We start from the raw sequence: 20,967 nt of genomic DNA on the forward strand, positions 1-20,967 counted from the left end.
GGCTGAAATTGCTTCTCTTTGATAAGGTGTGTGATGTTAGCTGGTATTTATGCTGTTGCTACTCACAACTGCTTTTCCAGGTTTGTGTTGGTCAGTCTGGAGAGCAGTTGACTCTTTATAATGGTAAGTTTTGAAAAAAACTGCTCGCAACAATAAGTTGCTCTGAACACAAATGCATATTTCAATGCATGTCTCTTTAAAGTGGAAATTTAATCAGGCTTATATAACATTTATAGAACTCAAGCAGTAGGAGGTTGCTGTATCTAGCTTTCAGCTCACCATCACTTTGCAGCTGAATGATTTTGTGTTGTAGGTTATCAGGCACATCAACTGGTTCCACATTGAATAGTGTAGCAAAGATGTTCAATTCATTTGTTTACTTTTCATGTCCTTGAATCTTTCATTAAATGCCTCGATTAGTTTTGCACATTCTGTAGCATGTTCAAGTGTCGTAGAAGGTTTTTGTCCTTCCAGAGTAGGAAAATGCACAATATTATTCCTCTTGAGTTTGACTTTCCAGAGCCTTAATTTAGCTTCAGATAATTTTATGGCTGAAAGCAGGAAGCTGAGAAGCTGGTTGGGGCTATGCAGCTATGTAGCTTGATGTGAAGCTCTGAGAGGTACTTGGTTATGTCCACCATGAACACTAAATAACACAGCCACTTGCTATTACTGAGTTCCCTGACAGGTTTTCCCTTCATCTTCATGAACTGCTTGACTTCATCTTACAGTTTGTTAAACCTCATGAGCATGCTTCCATGACTCAGTCACCGTACTTCACAGTGATAAACAAGAGTTCCATACTTAGAGTCAAGATCATTCAGTAATTCCTTAGACTGGTATGTGTTAAACTCTGCTTTTGACAAAATTTATGCATGACATTCGCAGCACATTATTGAAATGCAATGACTGTGCACAGAGACTGTCTTGGTGTATGATGCAGTGGCATAAAATTAAATAATTTGGATCAAGACTGAGATGATTCAGTTCTTTCTTGATAAATGGAATTAACCCTTTTTGTGAGCTAGCCATGGCTGTAGTAAGGCCACTTAACTTTTCAAATGTTAATTCAAGTTTTTCATTGATTAAACAAGTCTTTGCCTCTTTCAGTGCCACGCACAGCTTCCAGTGACAGCAGTTCCTCTCATGTGTTATCTCATGAACAAAAACATCCCGTTGGGAAGTATTTGTTATGTCCATAGTTGTGTCACAAGCCATAAAAAACCATTGGAAATCTCCTGCCGAATGTTTTTGTGTTTTTCAATATCTAGTGTTAGTTAAGTCAGTAATTCAGTCTGAGATGGTTCTCTGAGACAAACTGAAACAATTTTACTTTGTCTGGTACTAACTACTCTGCAGCAACCACCATGCACTATTTCACAGACTCCCCCTCTATATGAGGTCTCAGCTTCTTTGAGATTAGTTTACACACTAGATAACTCATCTGAATAACATTGCCTCTGTCACAACAAGGCCTAGTGAAAGTGGCTTCTTGTGATTCCAAATGCCACTAAAGAGCATTGATTTTTACCAGACACATTTGGCCTCCCAGTGCATTGAGGTTAGCATGTTTTGACCTGCAATGATACTCCATACTGGCTTTTTCATGCTGCTACCACATCATCACAAACTAGGCACAAAGGTTTGCCTTTCACTTCAACAAAAAAAAATAATCATTTGCCCATTTCTCTTGGAAAAATCAACACTGTGCATCAACTGTCCTTTTATTTGTAGTCACCATTTGTAGGATGTTACACCACTTAAGTTTCGATAACTATCCAGTGTGTGTGTCACCAGTATTGCAATTGTTTTGCTTTGATCACTGTTCTAATCCTGCATCTTGGATTTGGAGCATATCCAGTGTTTGTATCATTGACTATTGAGGTCTTTTCTGTGTACTGTAATTACATTAATCTTCATCTGAGATTCAGTTTTTGTGAGGATTGTTGATCATGGATGTGTGGATAAAGGTTAGATTGGAGTTATTATTTGTGTCGACAAAGAAGTCAACATCACTGTCAATGATCAGAGGCAAGGTCATCAATGTTGTGTGGAATCATCTTGTTGTATCGTGTCTCATCATCACTGGATTGCCATAGTTTCTCCACATTCTGTTACACTTTCTCAACATGTACACTCCCAGTCTGCCTGGTGTGACTGTCCTCTGAGTCACCACAATACAGGCAGAAGGGCCACAGGCAGCCAATGAGAAGCATATGTGTCTGTCCCATCACGTGCTTGTATGTGTCTTCTCTATCCTGTAATGGGTATTCTTTTCTTGCCCCTCAAAATTTACATTATTATTATGATCAACTTAATATGAATTTATGTTGCTGTGAAAAAGTGCCAAGATTTATTGAGTTTTAAATCTTGCCTGCAGTTACCTTGGCAGGACCAGACCAAATGATTTCATGGGCCTTTTACAGTCTGTGGGTTGAACATTCCCCACCCCTGATTTAGAATAAAAACATAGATAAAAAGCTTCCCAGATTAAAAAAAACAACAACAACACTAAAAGAACTCATCATATATTGCATAAAAGTTAAAGGGTTTTCATGAAGAAGAAGAGGAGGAGGAAGAGGAAGAAAAGGAAGGAGAAGGAGAAGAAAGATAAATATATGAAAAAAATTGCAATAAATGAATATCTATTAACATTGAATCTAAAAAACAATATAAATAAACAGAACAGAAACAGACTCATAGATACAGAGAACATTTTGACGGTTGCCAGATGGAAGGGTGGGGGCAGGGAACAGGAGAAAAAAGTAAAGGGATTAAGGAGTACAAATTGGTTGTTACAGAATAGTCATGGAGATATAAAGTACAGCACAGTCAATAATATTGTAATAACTATGTACGGTGTCAGATAGGTACGAGATTAATTGGAGTGATCACTTAGCAAGTTATGTAATGTCTGATCACTGAGGTGTACACCTCAAACCAATATAATATTGTATGTTAACTATAACTAACAAATGATATAAACAAACACAAAAGAAAAGGATCCATAGCAACATCTCAGCTAAGAATATCCCCACCAAAGGAGCAAGAGGTCCCAACCCAGCACTGAGTTTCCCAACTCAAAGAACAACACCAGAAAGAGGGGGCCCCGCCCTGGCCAGTTTGGCTCAGCGGTTAGAGCGTCGGCCTGCGGTCCGGAGAGACCCGGGTTCGGTTCCCGCTAAGGGCGCGTACCTCGGTTGCAGTTTGTCCCCGGCCCTGGTTGGTCGTGCGGGTGGCAGCCACTCGATGTGTCCCTTCACGTCGATGTTTCTCACTCTCTCTCCCTTCCTCTCTCTCCCTCCCACTCTGTCTGTACAAAAAATGGAAAAATATCCTCTGGTGAGGATAAAAAAAAAAAAAAAAAAAAGAAAGAGGGGGCCCCAATAAATCTGGCTGTGAAGAAAAGTAAAATTTACTCTAGGTAAGATGGAGGGATACTGTTGACCAAGGCATCCTCTTAAAGGGCCTGCGTCCTTTAAGACTGAGTCACTGGCTCACAAACACTTACCTTAAGCACCAGCAAAGGGAGAGAAGCTTTAAATGTGTCAAAACATACAGGGAGAAACTGAATTATCTGGCTTCAGAGCAACGGTTGGAGGGGAAACTTTCCAGAACAGAAATGTTGGCAAGCACAACTGTACCTTTATTGAACATCCCCCTACTAAGTCTGAAGGAAGAGGTGAGAACCATAGCTGAGTCTCCATCAACCTGGCTAACACAACTTACCCCACCATGGTGATTCCCTAAGACGTGACCGCACCTGACTTGTGCACATATCTGAACCTATTTCAGCATCTGTTTCTCACAAGTGGCCAGTCTCTGCCCACACTAGAGAATTTTCTAAAATTTCTCAAAAGCCCCAAACACCAAACAAGCTGGCCTCTGTTTGCCCTGCACCTCTAATTAAGCAAACCCAACCCCAGAACCAGAGGGAACAGGCCTCAGTTAACAAGATAGCCTCTCCAAGCACCTGTAAGCAGAGCACTGACAGTTTCCAACTGCAGATCACTATGTGGCCACAGGTTGGATACAAGAAGTAGCTGAACTTGGCCTACACCATAGCATTTCCCAAAAGGCCTCAGAAAAGCATGTCTAGTGACCAGCTTCAGATCAAACCAGAGAACCCCCCAGTTAGTTCCACAGATAACAGAACTTCACTAAAGTAAACTCCACTCTGTAGGGTGAGCCCACACACAACAGCTTATCTGCGGTAGTCATGGCAAATCCTCACAGCCAGTCAACATGAGGTTCAATTTTACCCATTGCACGCTAAGAGCAATCAAGGTTCAATTACAACAGGAGGGCACACACAACACAAACAAGGGACATGCCTAAAACACCTGGCTCAAGTGAGCAGGGAGACTGCACCACTGGGTCCCACAGGACACCTACCATACAAAGCCACCTTGGCAAAACTGAAAGACACAGCGATAACACATCTCCCTAATACATAGAGACAAGCACAAAAGTTCAGTCAGAATGAAGAGATGGAAAAACATGGCCCAAAAGAAAAGGACAAAACTCCAGAAAAAAAAAATGCTAAATAAAATACAGGCAAGCAATTTCCAGACACAACATTTAAAGCACTGGTTATAAGTTTGGAAAATGAATTTATGGGAAGAATAGGTGAACTCAGTAGAACTTATACAAAGATGCAGAAACCATTTAAAAAAAGGTTAGAAATAAAGAATTCAATAATTGACATGAAGAATATATTCGATGGAATATATTAGTAGGCTGATGAAGCAGATGATCAAATCAGCAATTTGTAAGACAAGGTAGAAAACAACACCCCCTAATACTAGCAAAAACTCAAAAATAAAATGATTAATTACAATAGTTTAAGGAATCTCTGGAAAAAATCTCTGGAAAAACATCCACATCTTAGAGGTACCAGAGAAGAGGGAGAGCAAGGGATTGAAATCCCATTTGAATATATAATTACTAACAACTTTTTTTACCTGAAAAGAAAATAGATACATAAATCCAGAAAGCACAGAATCTAAAACAAAAAACCCAAGGAAGCCTATACCAAGACACATCACAACTAAAATGTTAAAGGTTAAAGATAAAGAAAAAACCATAAAAGCAGCAAGAGAAAAGCCATTAGTTATGTACAAGCAAGCTCCCACTAGACCATCAACTGATTTCTCAACACACACTTTGCAGGCCAGATGAGATTGGCATGAGACATTCAAAGTAATGAAAATAAAGGACCTACAACCACAATTACTTTACCCGGTACAGCTATTATTTAAAATAGACAAAGAAGCTTGGCTGGTGTGGCTCAGGGCATTCAGTGTCATCCCATGGACTGAGAGGTCCTGTTTAGGTTTCTGTCAGGGCACATGCCCAGATTACAAACTCAATCCCCAGTAAGGGGTGGGCAGAGGCAGATGATCAATGTATCTCTCTCACATTGATGTTTCTATCTCTCTCTTCTTTTCTCTTCCTCTAAAATAGCAATAAAAACATATTTTAAAAAATAAAAATATTTCAAATAAAATAGACAAAGAATAAAGAGCTTCTTGACCAAAAATAAAGCTAAAGAACTTTCTCACCACCAAAAAAGCATTAAAAGGAATGTTAAAGGGACTTTATTAAAAAGAAGAAAAGATAAAAATATGACGAATAAAATGGTAATAAATATATACCCATCAAAAATTACTTTAGATCAAGAGGGAGATGATGGTGGGCAGGACCGGAGGGAGGGAAGAGTGAACTAGTGTGTGAGAGAGTGTGAGTGGACGTGAAGGTGGATGACCAAACCCAAGCAGTGCAGAGACGTGGAGCAGAAGGTTCCTGTGCTGTGCAGGGAGCAGCCGGCTACTGTGGGAAGCGGCCCTTCAGGGTGCTTCTCCCTGTGTCTCAGGAATGTCCCACCATTTTGGAAGATCCTGGGTCTTCCCTGGGAGGAGGCAGTGGGAACAGCTAGGGCCCAGCAACATGAGCCCACCAGTGCACCTGGCACCATTGGACCAGTGGACACTCTGTGTCAACACAGACTTGTGCACAGTAGTGGAGCTCCCGAGGTGCCGGTTGTGGAAGCCACAGACAGCCTGGAGACTAGCACCATCCCCTACAGTAGCAGCCTGATCAGAGACAAGATATACCCCCAGCAACACAGGCTAAGAAGAAGACATCCATCCCCAGGCAACAGAAGCACAGACCAGCAGCTGAGACCCATCCCCAAAAACTACAACAAAAACTGAGCAAGAATTGAGCCCCAATGAGGCAGCAGCACTCCCCAGGCGCCAGCAGCTGGACCTGGGGCTCCACAGAGGCCTGTGCCATCCAGCAGTTCACAAGAGCAGTGGGAAGCTGGAGCCCTAGAGAGACTGGTGTGATCCAGCTGCCCACTTGCAAGAACTGCAGGGTGTGCGGGCACCAGAGAGGCCTGCGCAACACAGCAGGGACTGTGCAATCCAGTTACCTGCAGAACCTGTGGGGTGCGGGGGCACCAAAAGCACCTGTGCAACCCAGCTGAGCAAAATATAGGCTTAGAGGATGTGAAAATGAAAGTGGAGTGAATAGAAGCTATGCAGAGGAACTCCCAGGACCAAAAGGGAATTACAACAAAAATATCAGAAAAAAAAAAAAGCAGCAGGACAGGACCACATAACAAGGGACACTGGTAGGATCTGCAGAGGCTCAAGAGGGTGGCGGGATGGGAGCCCACGGACAGCAGTAGTCTTAGCTATGAGCAGTGCCCTTGGGGAATAAAGAACAAGCCTGCTCCACAGCACTGAGAGCTGGGACAGAGCACTAAAAGGGCCACAACCACTCACCTAGGGGATACTGTAGAGGGAAGGCAGACAGGGCTCGAACTCTGTGGGGACACCAGGGATTTGAAGGGCACTCAGAGTATTTGCTGAGTTGCAGCCACAAAAGACAGTGGCCAGTGTGCTCCTTCCCAGAACTGTGAGGAAAAGCACCAGCCTCTACCCCCTTGAAGATTCAGCTTTTCCCAGGAGAGGCAAAGAAATGCAAATAGAGGCTCATTAACAACCAGCATCTATACCACACTCTGGAAATCCTATTATGCAGAACACCAGGGCTACATTCCAAGGCACTGAGTAACTGAGACTACTAGCCACCGGATAAAGGCTAGAGGACAACAGAATATTTCCTGCGCTTTCAAAGCTACCCAGGAAAGTAAGACTTGACAGTGGTATTTAACATGAGGCCACCCAGGCTCATCCAAGCTCAGTAGAGGGAGCCACAAACAGCAGAACACCAATACCCACAGGGAAAATTTAGCAGGCTCCAAAACCCACTGAGATAGCAAAAATGGTGATACAATGAAACAAATCCTAAATGAAAGAACAAGAGAACTCTATCAAAGATGAGATCAATGAAACGCAGCTAAGCAAATTATAAGAGGTAGAGTTCAGAGTCATGATCCTGAGGATGCTCAACAGCATGAGCAAGGACATCAGCACCATGAGTAAAGATATAGAAATATTGAAAACCAACCAAATGGAAATGAGGAATGTCACAGCTAAAATAAATAACAAATTGGAAGTACTAACCAGCAGAGTAGAGGAAGCTGAGGACCGGATCAGTGAATTAGAAAACAGGGTAAAAAAATCAAACAATCAGAAAATCAAAAGAAAGAAACGATTCAAAAACAGGAAAATAGCTTAAGAGAACTGTAGGACAACTGCAAATGTAATAACATTTGCATCATAGGAGTCCCAAAAGAGGAAGAAAATGGGCAAGTGTTACAGAAAATATTTGAAGAAATAGTGACAGAAAACATTACTAACTTGGTGAAGGAAGAAAGCGTTCAACTTCAAGAAGCACAGAGAGCCCCAAGTAAGAAGAACCCAAAGAGGCCCACACCAAGACACATAGTAATTAAAATGCCAGAAATTAAAGACAAACACAGAATCCTAAAGGCAGCAAGAGATAAGCAACAGGTTACCTACAAAGGAAACCACATAGGCTCTCAGCTGACTTCACACAAGAAACACTACAGGCCAGAAGGGAATGGCATGAAGTAATCAAGGTCATGAAAAACAAGGATCTGAATCCAAGACTACTCTATCCAGCAAGGCTATCACTCAAAATATAAGGTCAAATAAAGAGCATCCCAGACAAAAAAAAAAAAAAAGGCTAGTGGAATATATTAACACCAAACCAGCAAAGCAAGATATGCTAAAATGACTGCTGTAATTAGTAGAAGAAATAAAAAGAAAACTAGAACCACACTAAACAAAAATTACAATAAATAAGTACATATCAATTATCACCTTAAATGTGAATAGTTTGAATGCTCCCATAAAAAGAACAGAGAAGCTGACTGGATAAGAGAGCATGACTCATATATATGTTGTTTACAAGAGACCCACCTCACAACAAAAGACTACTCATAGGTTGAAAGTGAAGGGATGGAAAAAAAAACTTTCAAGCAAACAGAAAGGGAAAAAAAAAGCTGTGGTAGCAATACTCTTATCTGATAAAGTAGATTTCATGATGAAGGCCAAAACTAGACACAAAGAAGGCCACTACATAATATTGAGAGGATCTCTCCAACAGGAAGATATAACCTTGGTAAACATATAGGCACCCAATATAGGAGCACCAACATATATTAAAAATCTTCTGAAAAACTTCAAAGGAGAAATCAACAGCAATACAATCATAGCAGGGGATTCAACACCCCACTGGCATCACTGGATAGATCTTCTAGACAAAAAATTAACAAGAAAACACAGACTCTAAACAAAGTGATAGATCAAATGTATTTCATAGATATATACAAAGAATTACACCCTAAAACTGCAGAATTTACATTCTTCTCAGGTGCACATGGGACATTCTCAAAGTTTGTTAGGGCACAAACTAAGTCTCTGCAAGTTCAAGAAGTTTGAAATCATATCAAGCATCTTCTCAGATCACAATGGCATGCAACTACAAATCAATTGCAACAAGAACATGCAAAGACATTTCAACACATGGAGGCTAAATAGCATGTTATTAAACAATAGATGGGTTACCGAGGAGATCAAGGAAGAAATTAAAAACTTCCTGGAAACCAATGAAAATGAACATAGAACAACACAAAATTTATGGGATGCAGCAAAAGCAGTTCTGAGAGGGAAGTTCATAGCACTACAGGCCTACCTCAAGAAACAAGAAAAATTTCTAATTGATTGTCCAACCTCACAACTTAAAGAATTAGAAAGCAAACAAAAAGAAAAGCCCACAGCAAGTAGAAGGAAGGAAATAGTAAAGATCAGAGCAGAAATAAATGACATAGAGTCCAAAAAAACAATTCAAAGGATCAATGAAACAAAGAGCTGGTTCTTTGAAAAGATAAACAAGATTGATGGACCCTTAGCTAGACTCACCAAGAAACAAAGAGAGAGAACACAAATACACAAAATCAGAAATAAAAGGGAAATAACAACTGACACCACAGAAATAGAAAAGATCATTAACAACTACTATGAACAATTATATGGCAACAAATTTGACATGTAAGCGAAATGGACAAATTTCTAGAAACATATAGTCTCCCAAAACTGGACCAGGAAGAGATAGCAAAGTTGAACAGACCAATAACAGCTAAGGAAATTGAAGACGTAATCAAGACTCTCCCAGCAAACAAAAGTCCACGTCCAGATGGCTTCATGGGGAAGTTTTACTGAACATTCAAAAAAGAAGTAACACACATTCTCCACAAATTATTTCAAAAAATTCAAGAAAATGGAAGATTTCCAAAATCATTTTATGAGACCAGCATAATTCTAATTCTAAAACCTGAAAAAGACACTACAAAGAAAACTACAGGCCAATATCCCTCATGAACATAGATGCCAAAATCCTGAACAAAATACTAGCAAATCGGATCCAGCAATACTTCAAAAAAATTATTCACCATGACCAAGTGGGATTTATCCCTGGGATGCAAGGCTGGTACAATATTCGCAAATCAATAATTGTCATATACTACATAATTAAGATGAAGAATAAAAACCACATGATCATATCAATAGATGCTGAAAAAGCATTTGACAAAATCCAGCATCCATTTCTGATAAAAACACTCAGCAATGTGGGAATAGAGGGATCATATCTCAACATAATAAAGGCCATATATGAAAGACCTACAGCCAACATCATATTCAATGGGCAGAAACTAAAAGCATTTCCCTTAAGAACAGGAACAAAGCAGGGATGCCCACTTTTACCACTCTTATTTAACATAGTACTGGAAGTCTTAGCCACAGCAATCAGACATGAAGAAAAAATAAAGGGGATCCAAATTGGAAAGGAGGAAGTGAAACTGTCATTATTTGCAGATGACATGATATTATACATAGAAAACCCTAAAGACTCCTTCAACAATCTACTGGACTTAATAAATGAATTTGGCAAAGTAGTAGGATACAAAATTAACATCAAGAAATTGACGGCATTCTTATACAACAATGATGAACTCACAGAAAGAGAAAGTAAAAAAACAATCCCATTTACCATCACAGCAAAAAAAAATTAAGATTCTTAGGAATAAACTTAACTAAAGAAGTAAAGGACCTATTTGCAGAAAACTACAGGACATTGAAAAAAATAGAGAAAGATATAAAAAAGTGGAAGCACATACCTTGTTCATGGATTGGAAAAATTAACATTATTAAAATGCCCATACTACCCAAAGCAATCTATAGATTCAATGCAATCCCCATTCCAATAGCATATTTTACAGAATGTGAAAAAAAAATGCTTCAGAAGTTCATATGGAACCAAAGAAACCCCAAGTAGCCACAGCAATCTTGAAAAGGAAGAACAGAGTAGGTGGGATCACAATACTGAATATCAGCTTATACTAAAGAGCCACTGTAATTAAAACTGCCTAGTACTGTCACAAGAACAAGCATATAGATCAATGGAACAGAATAAAGAACCTGGAAATTGACAATATTCTCAATTAATATTTGACAAAGGTAGCTAGGACATACAGTGGAGTAAAGACAGCCTCTTTAATAAATGGTGTTGGGAAAATTGGACACCTACGTGCAAAAAAATGAAACTACAACATCAACTTACACCATATACAAGAATAAACTCAAATGGATAAAAAGACTTAAATGTGACTTGTGAATCTATAAAAATCCTAGAAGAAAATGTAGGCAACAAAATTTCAGACATCATATGCAGCAGAATTTTCACTGATATATCACCTAAGGCAACAGAAACAAAGGAAAAAATGAACACATGGGACTACATCAAACTCAAAAGCTTCTGAACAGCAAAAGATACAATCATCAAAATGGAAAGGCAACCCACTGTATGGGAGAGCATAATTGCCAATGATACATCAGGTAAGGGGTTAATTTACAAAATATATAGAGTGCTCATGCAACTCAACAAAAGGAAGTCAAAGAACCAAATTAAAAAATGGGACACATCTCCAAAAAGGACATACAAATAGCCAAAAGACATATAAAAAAATGACCCGTCCCACAGGTCGAGCAACGAGGACTCTAGAGGGGGAGTGAAGATGAGGAGGGACAAGAGACATGAGAAATGGAGACAAGAAAGGGCTCTGATCAAGTCTCATTTATTCAGGGGTAATTCACACAATATATAGGGCAAGAAGCACCTGTTGCCAAGCACCAGGCTTGCCCGAAGCAAATCTAGGAAATAGGACAAAAGGAACAAAAGGTCAGCAAAGATTGGCCTCTTGAGTAAATGGTTACTTAAAGAAATGCAAAATGCAGCGATATCCTGCCTTGGGACAGGCGATGGCAGAGCAGATTTTAGCAAAATTCATGCCATGCAAAAAGTCTCCCACAAAAAAAATGCTCAATATCACTAATCATCAGAGAGATGCAAATTAAAACAACTGTTAGGTATCACTCACACCTGTCAGAATGGCCTCCATCAATAAATCTTCAAATAACAAGTGCTGCCAAGGGTGTGAAGAAAGGGGACTCTAGTACACTGCTGGTGGGAATGCAGACTGGTGCAGACATTGTGGAAAACAGTATAGTGTTTCCTCAAAAAGTTAAAAATCGAACTGCCATTTGACCCAGTGATCCCACTTCTAGGAATATATCCAAAGAAGCCTGAAACACCAATTAGAAAGAATATATGTACCCCTATGTTTATAGCAGCACTATTTATAATCACTAAGATGTGTAAACAGCCCAAGTGTCCATCAATAGATGAGTTAATAAAAGCTGTGGTGTGTATATATATATATATACACACACACACACACACACACACACACACACATAATGGAGTACTATGCAGCTGTAAGAAAGAAAGATCTCTTATCCTTTGAGGCGACATGATGCGACCTCAAGAGTATTAAGCTAAGCAAAATAAGCCAATCAGAGAAAGATAAATATCACATGATCTCACTTATTTGTGGAATATAATGAACAAGGTGGGCTGATGAATGAAATAGACCCAGAGACATAGAAAGGAACGTGGTTCAGACTGACAAACCTCAGAGTAGGGCTCTGGGGAATGGATGAGGTGAACCAAAAAACTTATATGCATGAATGCATAACCAATATACATAGATAACAATGCTGGAGGGTTTAAGAGGTGGGATGGGGAGGAGGGTATCTTCAGGAAGGAGGAGAAACATCTGTAAGAAAAATAAATTAATAAAAATTGAAAAAATAATGAGAAAAAAGTAAGAAGACCCAAATAAATAAAATCAAATATTAAAGAAGTCCCAACACCACAGAAATGCAAAAAATTATAATGAAATAGTATTAATGGTTATATGCTAGCAAATTAGATAAGCTGGAAAAAATGAATAAATTTTTAGACACATACAATTTTCCAACACTAAATCAAGAAAAAATAATGAAATGAAATCAGTAATCAAGATCTGCCAACAGAATTACAGGGCAAGATGGCTTCACAGGTTAATTTTACCAAATATTCAAAAGGATTTAAAATCTATCATCGTCAAACTATTTCAGAAAATACAAGAGAAAAGAAGGCTCCCACACACATTTTATGAGACAAGTATTATCTGAATTTCAAAACCATAGTCAATACAAAAAATATATATAGAGAGAACAATATCCCTGGTAAACAAAGATGCAAAAATTCTCAACAAAATATTAGCAAATCAAATTCAGCAATATATTAAAAAGATCATACACCATGATCAACTGGAATTTATTCCTGGAATGCAAGGTACGTTCAATATCTGCAAATCAAATAATGTGATCCACTACAAAAAATAAAGGATAAAAATTATATGATCATGTCAAATAGAGGCAGAAAAAAGCACTTGACAAAATCAAGCATCTATTTGTTATTTAAAAAAAAAAAAAAGACTCTCAGCAAAGTGGGGATAGATAAACATACATCAAAATAATAAACACCATACATTAAAAACACATAGCTAATATCATACTTAGTTGTGAAAACCAAAAAGTATTTTCCTTAGGCTCAGGAACAAGACATGGATGTCCACTCTTACTACTTTGATTCAACATAGTATTAGAAATCCTAGTCACAGCAATCAAATAGGAAAATAAAAGGCATCCAGATTGAAAAGAAAGAAGTGAAACTGTCATTATTTGCAGATGACATGATACTCCATATAGAAAACAAAACAAAAACTATGAGAACTGACCAAAGAATTCAGTAAAGTAGTAGGCTACAAAATTAGTATCCATAATGTTTCATTTTTATATGCCAAAAATAAACTATCAGAAAGACAAATTTAAAAAATAATCACATTCACAATTGGATTAAAATACCTATGAATAAACTTAAACCAGCAGGTAAAAATAAATTAACAACAACTAAAAAAAAACCTGCTCATAGAAAATTATAAGACAGTAAAGAATGAAATTGAAGAAGATAGAAATAAATGGAAGCATATACAATGCTCAAGGATAGAATTAAAATCAATAATACATTCATAATACCCAAAGCAATCTACCAATTCAATCTAATCATTATCAGAATATCAATGACATTTTTCACAGAACTAGAACAAATAATTCTAAAATTTATAAGGAACTACACAAGATCCTTAATAGCCAAAGCAATCTTGAGGGAGAAGAAAAAAGTTGGACATATTATGCCACCTGATAGTCTATAGTAATCAAAACAGCATGGTACTGGTATAAACACACACAAAGACCAATAGAACAGAATACAGAGCCCAGAAATAAACCCACACTTATATAATCAATTAATCTATGACAAAGGAGAAAAGACTATACAATAGGGTAAAGACAAACCATTAATAAATAATATTAGGAAAACTGGACGGATAAAAGCAAAAAAATTAACTAGACCACCTTCCTACACCATATACAGTAATGAACTCAAAATGGCTTAAAGACTTACGTGTAAGTCACAAACCATACAACTTCTAGAAGAAAACAAAGGCAGTAAACTATTTGACATTGTCCTTAGTAATATCTATTTAAATATGTATCCTCAGGCAAGGGAAACAAAAGAAAAATTGAACAATGGGACTATATCAAACTAAAATTTTTTCACAGCAAAGAAAACCATCAAGAAAATGAAAGGGCAACCCACTGAATGAGAGAAGATATTCACTAATGGTATATACAATAAGAGGTTAATATCCAAAACATATTTTTAAAATATTTATACAACTTAACACACACACACATACAAAACAAGCCCACAAACAATCCAAAACAACAGGCAGAGGACCTGAATAGACATTTCTCCAAAGAGCACACACAGATGACCAATAGACATAGGAAAAGATGCTCAATGTCACTAATCATCAGAGAAATGCAAACTAAAACCACAATATGATATTACTTCACATCCATCAGCATGGCTGTCATCAATAAATCAACAATTAACAAATGTTGGTGAAGATGTAGAGAAAAGAGTATCCTCATGCACTGTTGGTGAAATTGCAAATTGGTGCAACCATTATGGAAAACAGTATGGAGATTCCTCTAAAAATTAAAAATAGAACTACTATATGATCCAGAAATCCCATTTCTGGTTATTTATCACAATAAATCCAAAACACAAATTTAAAGAAACATATGCATCTCTATGTTCATTGCAGCATTATTTACAGTACTCAAGATATGGAAGCAACCTAAGTATCCTTCGACAGATGAAGAAGTTGTGGTGTGTGTGTGTGTGTGGACGCGCGTGTGTAATAAAATATTACTTAGTCATAAAAAAAATAAAATCTTACCATTTGCAACAACATGGATGGACCTAGAGGCTATTATGCCAAGTGTAATAAGTCAGAGAGAAAAAGACAAATACCATATAATTGCACTTACATGTAGAATAAAAACAAAAACTCAAACAAAACAGAAACAAACTCACAGAAATAGGGAAAAAACTGATGGTTTTCAGATAGTAGGTGGGTTGTGGAGATGGGTAAAAAAAGATGAATGGAATTTAAAAGTACAAATTGGCAGTTACAAAATAGTCACAGGGATGTAAACCATAGCATAAGGAATAGAGTCAATAATATTGTAACAACTATGTATGGTCCCAGGTGAGTACTGAAGTTACCAGGGAATCACTTTGTAAGTTATATAAAAGCTAACCACTATTCTGTACACCTGAAACTAATATAATATTGATTGTCAACTGTAATTAAAATATTTTTTAAAAATAAGCAAGCTGCCAGTCTAATGAGGAAGATAGGTAAACTGGCATTCACATAATATGTAAATATAGGAAGGCTTCCTGATATACCGTGGAAACCATCTAAGTTAATGTCTAAAAGTTAATAGGTATTAACAGTTTCTGCAACCAGAGACAATTAGAAATACTACACATTAATGTTGTAGTCCCATCTGTTTATTTTTTCCTTTGTTTCTCTTGCCCTAGGCGATGTATAAGTGACAATTCTGCTACATCAGATATCTGAAATTTTACTACCTATAATTTTTTGTATGATTTTTATGGTTTCATGACTTACATTTAAATATTTTATCCATTTTGAGTTTATTCTATGTATGGTGTAAGTTAATGGTATAATTTAATATTTTTTTGCATGTAACTGTCCAATTTACCCAGCACCATTTACTTTTAATTTTTTTCTTTATTAATTTTAGAGAGAGAGGAAGGGAGTGGGGGAGAGAGATAGAAACATCGGTGAGAGAGAACATTGATCGGCCGTCTCCTGCATGCCCCTCCCGCTGGGGATTTGACCCACAACCTTGGCATGTGTCTTGACCAGGAATCAAACCAGCAACATCTTGGTTCATGGGTCAATGCTCAGCCACTGAGCCACACCAGCCAGACTACCCAGCACCATTTATTAAAGAGACTGTCTTTACTCCATTGTATGCTCTTACCACCTTTGTCAAATATTACTTGGGTGTAACGATTTTGGTCAATTTCTGAGTTCTCTGTTCTGTTCCATTGATCTATATGCCTGTTCTTGCACCAGTACCAGGCTGCTCTGATTACAATGGCTTTGTAGTATAACCTGATATCTGGTATTGTGATCCCTCCTATTTTGTCCCTCTTTCTCAAGGTTGCTTCTGTACAACAAAAAAAAAAGAAAAGAAAAGAAAAAAAAATCAACAAATGAAAAGGAAGTCCACTGTATGGGAGAACATATAGCCAGTGATACATCTGATAAGGGGTCAATTTCCAAAATATATAGAGATCTCATACAACTTAACAAAATGAAGACAATCCAATTAGAAAGGGGGGGAAAGGAGCCAAATAGACACTTCTCCAACGAGGACATACAGATGGCCAAGAGACATGTGAAAATAAAAAAGGCTCAACATCAATAATCATCAGAGAGATGCAAATTAAAAGGATAATAAGGTATCACCTCACACCTGCCAGAATGGCCACCATCAATAAATCAACAAACAACAAGTACTGGCAAGGGTGTGGAGAAAAGGGGACTCTAGTACACTGCTGGTGGGAATGCAGACTGGTGCAGCCACTATGGAAAACAGTATGGAGTTTCCTTAAAAAATTACAAAATTGTCACTGCCATTTGATCTAGCGATCCAACTTCTAGGAATATACCCTAAGAATCCTGAAAAAGCAATCAGAAAGAATATATGTGTCCAGCTGGTGTGGCTCAGTGTATTGAGCATCGTCCCATGGACTAAGAAGTCCCAATTTAATTCCCAGCCCGGGTACATGCCCGGAGTTTGGGCTCGATCCCCAATAGGTGGCATGCAGGAGGCAGCTGAACAGTTTCTCTCTCACATTGATGTTTCTATCTTCCATGGATGTTTCTATCACTCTTTCCTTCTCCCTTCCTCTCTCTCTAAAAAATCAACAAAAACACATTTTTTTAAAAAGAATATATTCACCACTATGTTCATAACAGTGTTATTTACAATTGCTAAGATCTGGAAACAGCCCAAGTGTCCATCAGTAGATGAGTGGGTAAAAAGGCTGTGGTACATAAACACCATGAAATACTATGCAGCTGTGAAAACAGAAAGCTCTCTCACCCTTTGAGACAGCATAGAGGCACCTGGAGAGCATTACACTAAGCAACCATAAGCCAGTCAGAGAAAGACAAGTATCACATGACCTCACTTACATGTGGAATCTAATGAACAAAATAAACCAACGAACAAAATAGATCCACAGACATGAAAACCTGGAACAGACTGACAGATCTCATAGGGAAGTGGGGAGGGAGGTGGGAAGAGATTAACCAAAGGATTTATATGCATGTATGCATAACCCATGGACATAGACAATAGTGCGGTGAAGGTCTGAGAGGGCAGAAGTAGGATGGAGGGGGTCGGGGGGGGGGGGAGTGGGGACATCTGCAATACTTTCAACAATAAAGATATTTTTTTAAAAAATAAGAAACACTGCACATTTAGAAAAATAGTATGTTTAATACAGGCAGAGCTTGGCGTCCCAAGAGAGAAGCAGAAAGGGGTAGCCAGATTACTAGAGGCCAGAGCCTTGCAAATCCAAAGTAAAGATATGGACTCTATCCTCAGAGCTTTGCAAAGCCATGAACATATTCAAGTTCGAGCTTGGTTTTATTCAATCAGCACTCAAAAAAATATAAATCTGGAATGTGGATTAGAAAATTACAAAATAATATGTAAGATCATCATTGGAGAAGTTTTTACAGTAATTCAAGGAAGAAATGGTGGTGACCTCTATTAAAACAGTAGCACTGGGAATGAAGAGAACAGATCTGAGAGGTTTAAAATTGGGAATCAGCTGTACTTGGAAACAAGAATAACAGTACAAAGGAAATAAACGAGAGCAAGGAGTCAATAATGGCACTTAGATTCTAATTTATGTGACCAAATGGACAGGCATGTGGATACAGGGAGGAAGATGGTAAACTTGCTGATGCGTCTGTGATGCCCAGGGGAGCTCAACGTGCGGAGCTGCCTGGCTTGCCACTGGATGTGTGAATCAGAGAAGGGTTTGCAGCTGGAAACATACATTTGGGAGCCATCAGCTTAAAAATGAAATGGGTGCAGTCACACTGGCATAATTAGTATTTAAAGAGAAGGATCCTGGGGGAAAAAAAGCCTGGGAAAATCTAGCACTTAAGGAATTACTCAGAATGGGAGCCATCAGGCATGACCAGAAGAATAAGCCCAGAGGCAGAGGAGCAGAAACTTGGTCTAAACAAGGGTTGGAAAGTATATAAAGATGGAATGGAGCATAAGACTTAAAATGAAAAAATCAAAAAGCTCCTAATATCCTGGGATAAAGAATGACTCCCAGATTTGTAGCTTGGGTGACCAGTGACTGGTCAGAAAAGGAAGAGGCTAGGTTCTAGAAATAACTGTTGAAGCGCTGGTTGATATCCACTGGAAGAACTGCGGGCCGCCGGAGTTCAGGAGAGCAAATGATAACAGCCTTTGAAGCAGTCAGAGCTGAGTGACATCTATCACCACAGGAGAATGTGACAGTGCTTTAAAGGGGCCATTAGGCTGAGATTGGAGTCCCACAAATACTCTCGGTTAAGGAACTGGTAGTGGAGAGGGGCCAGCAACAGAGACTAAAACAAAAACAAAAAAACTGAGAACAGGGAGAACTGAGTTTGTCCTTCAGAAGAAAGCCTTCTTACCATAGTGCTTTGGGATGTTGGTTCTTATACATGTGTTTAGCCCTCGATTTCCTCAGCTTCTTTCGGCATTAGGAAGGTATCACGATTTCACACATCTTATGAATTCACCCTGTAACTTATCAAAGGTCCCAGAACCCATAAGGAGTTCTTTATAGCTTCCTAACTTGCCATTTAATAAAAGATTTTTATAGTAAAAGTCGTGGACCATTTAATCCAGAAACGGTTTGCATTTACTTCCAAATTTGGAAATACTTCAATCATTAGGGTTGAGCAGGAACACACAGCATCCTTCAAACACTGCTTCTCTTTCTTCACATGGTACTGTGAATGGCTCATCAAGCACGCCAGTCACTTTCTTGCTAATTAATTGAGGTCTAATTGGGTTCAGCCCACCCAGCAGTGCAGGCTATAAGAGAGGGCAACAGCAGTAATGTACCACTAAAGTGCCTGCCAACATCACAGCCTACATCATCAAGCAGTTCAACAGAGGGCGGAGCTCTGAAGAGCTACGCAGAGTGAATTAACCCTCCTCCCAGTTAGCTTCAGAAAAAAATACCTACGCACTCAGAGCTCTGTCCAAGCACCAGGGAGCACTTAGTCGGGCTGTCACCATTCTAGTATGATGCAATCTCACAGGAGTGCTGCATGGGATTTAGAAAACCTCAAGTTCTCCAAATGACTGTCATCTCCATAGGTGCCAGGACCAGGACTAGTTTCATCACTTTATCCCCAGGGACGGACACAGTGCATGTAGATGGTGCACAATTAACATCTGTTACACAAGCAAATGACTGAATAAAGATATGAGAAAGGAAGGCAGGAAGAAGGATCATAATACAACAGCATTATCTTTTTTTATATAAAAATTATTTTATTTTATAGTATTTTATAGTTAGAAAGCAGAGGCATTTGTTTGATTTTTTCCCCCTTCTACCTACATTTATCCAGAAGCAGGCATTTCCCATGAGGGTCACTGAGTTCCTCATATCCCTTATCTTGTTCAGGGAACCAGCATCCAGGGTCTCACCCTTACTGGGCCTTCGACTCCATATGAACACAACTGTTTGTTTGTTTGTTTTCAGATAAATCTTTTTACACTACATTTTGAGATTTCAGATTATCATTCTGGCCTAACTTCTAATTCCAGGCCGTCCACAGAAGCTACTTCAAATATATATATGTAATATTGTGCTTAAAAATTCATATTTTAGAATCTTGTACTAATTGAATAAATCTCTACAATCATTTTTAAGGCATTTGTTCTTTCAAAGATATTCATTTTTGTGCCTTTCTATTTTTTTGGTGAGAAAGGAAAGAGGACATTTACCTTTCTATTTATTTTTCTTTTTTTTAGTTAATTAATTTTTTTTTGTTACAGATGTTTCTCCTTTTTCCCCCACTGATTCCCCCCTCGCCCTCCCTCCCCACACTGTCCCCAGCTTTGTTGTTTATGTCCATTGTTCATGCATAGATGCATATAAGTACTGTGGTTTATCTCTTCCCCACCACCCTCTCTCCTGGGGATTGTCAGTCTTTACCCCATTTCCACGTCTCTGGGACTCCCCCATTCCTCAGACTGTTATGTTCATTATATTCCACAAATAAGTGAGATCATATGATACTTATCTTTCTCTGTTTGGCTTATTTCACTTAGGATAATACTTTCCAGGTCCCTCCTTGTTGTCTCAAAAGATAAGAAATCTTTCTTTCTTACAGCTGCATAGTACTCCATTGTGTACATGTACCACAGCTTTTTTATCCATTCATCTACTGATGGACACTTAGGCTGTTTCCATAGCTTAGCTATTGTAAATAGTGCTTTTATGAACATGGGGGTACATATATTCTCTCTGATTGGTGTTTAAGGCTTCTTAGGGTATATTCCTAGAAGTGGGATCACTGGGTCAAATGGCAGTTCAATTTTT

Source organism: Molossus molossus, unplaced genomic scaffold (assembly GCF_014108415.1).
Source record: "Molossus molossus isolate mMolMol1 unplaced genomic scaffold, mMolMol1.p scaffold_m16_p_22, whole genome shotgun sequence".
Lineage (NCBI taxonomy): Eukaryota > Metazoa > Chordata > Mammalia > Chiroptera > Molossidae > Molossus > Molossus molossus.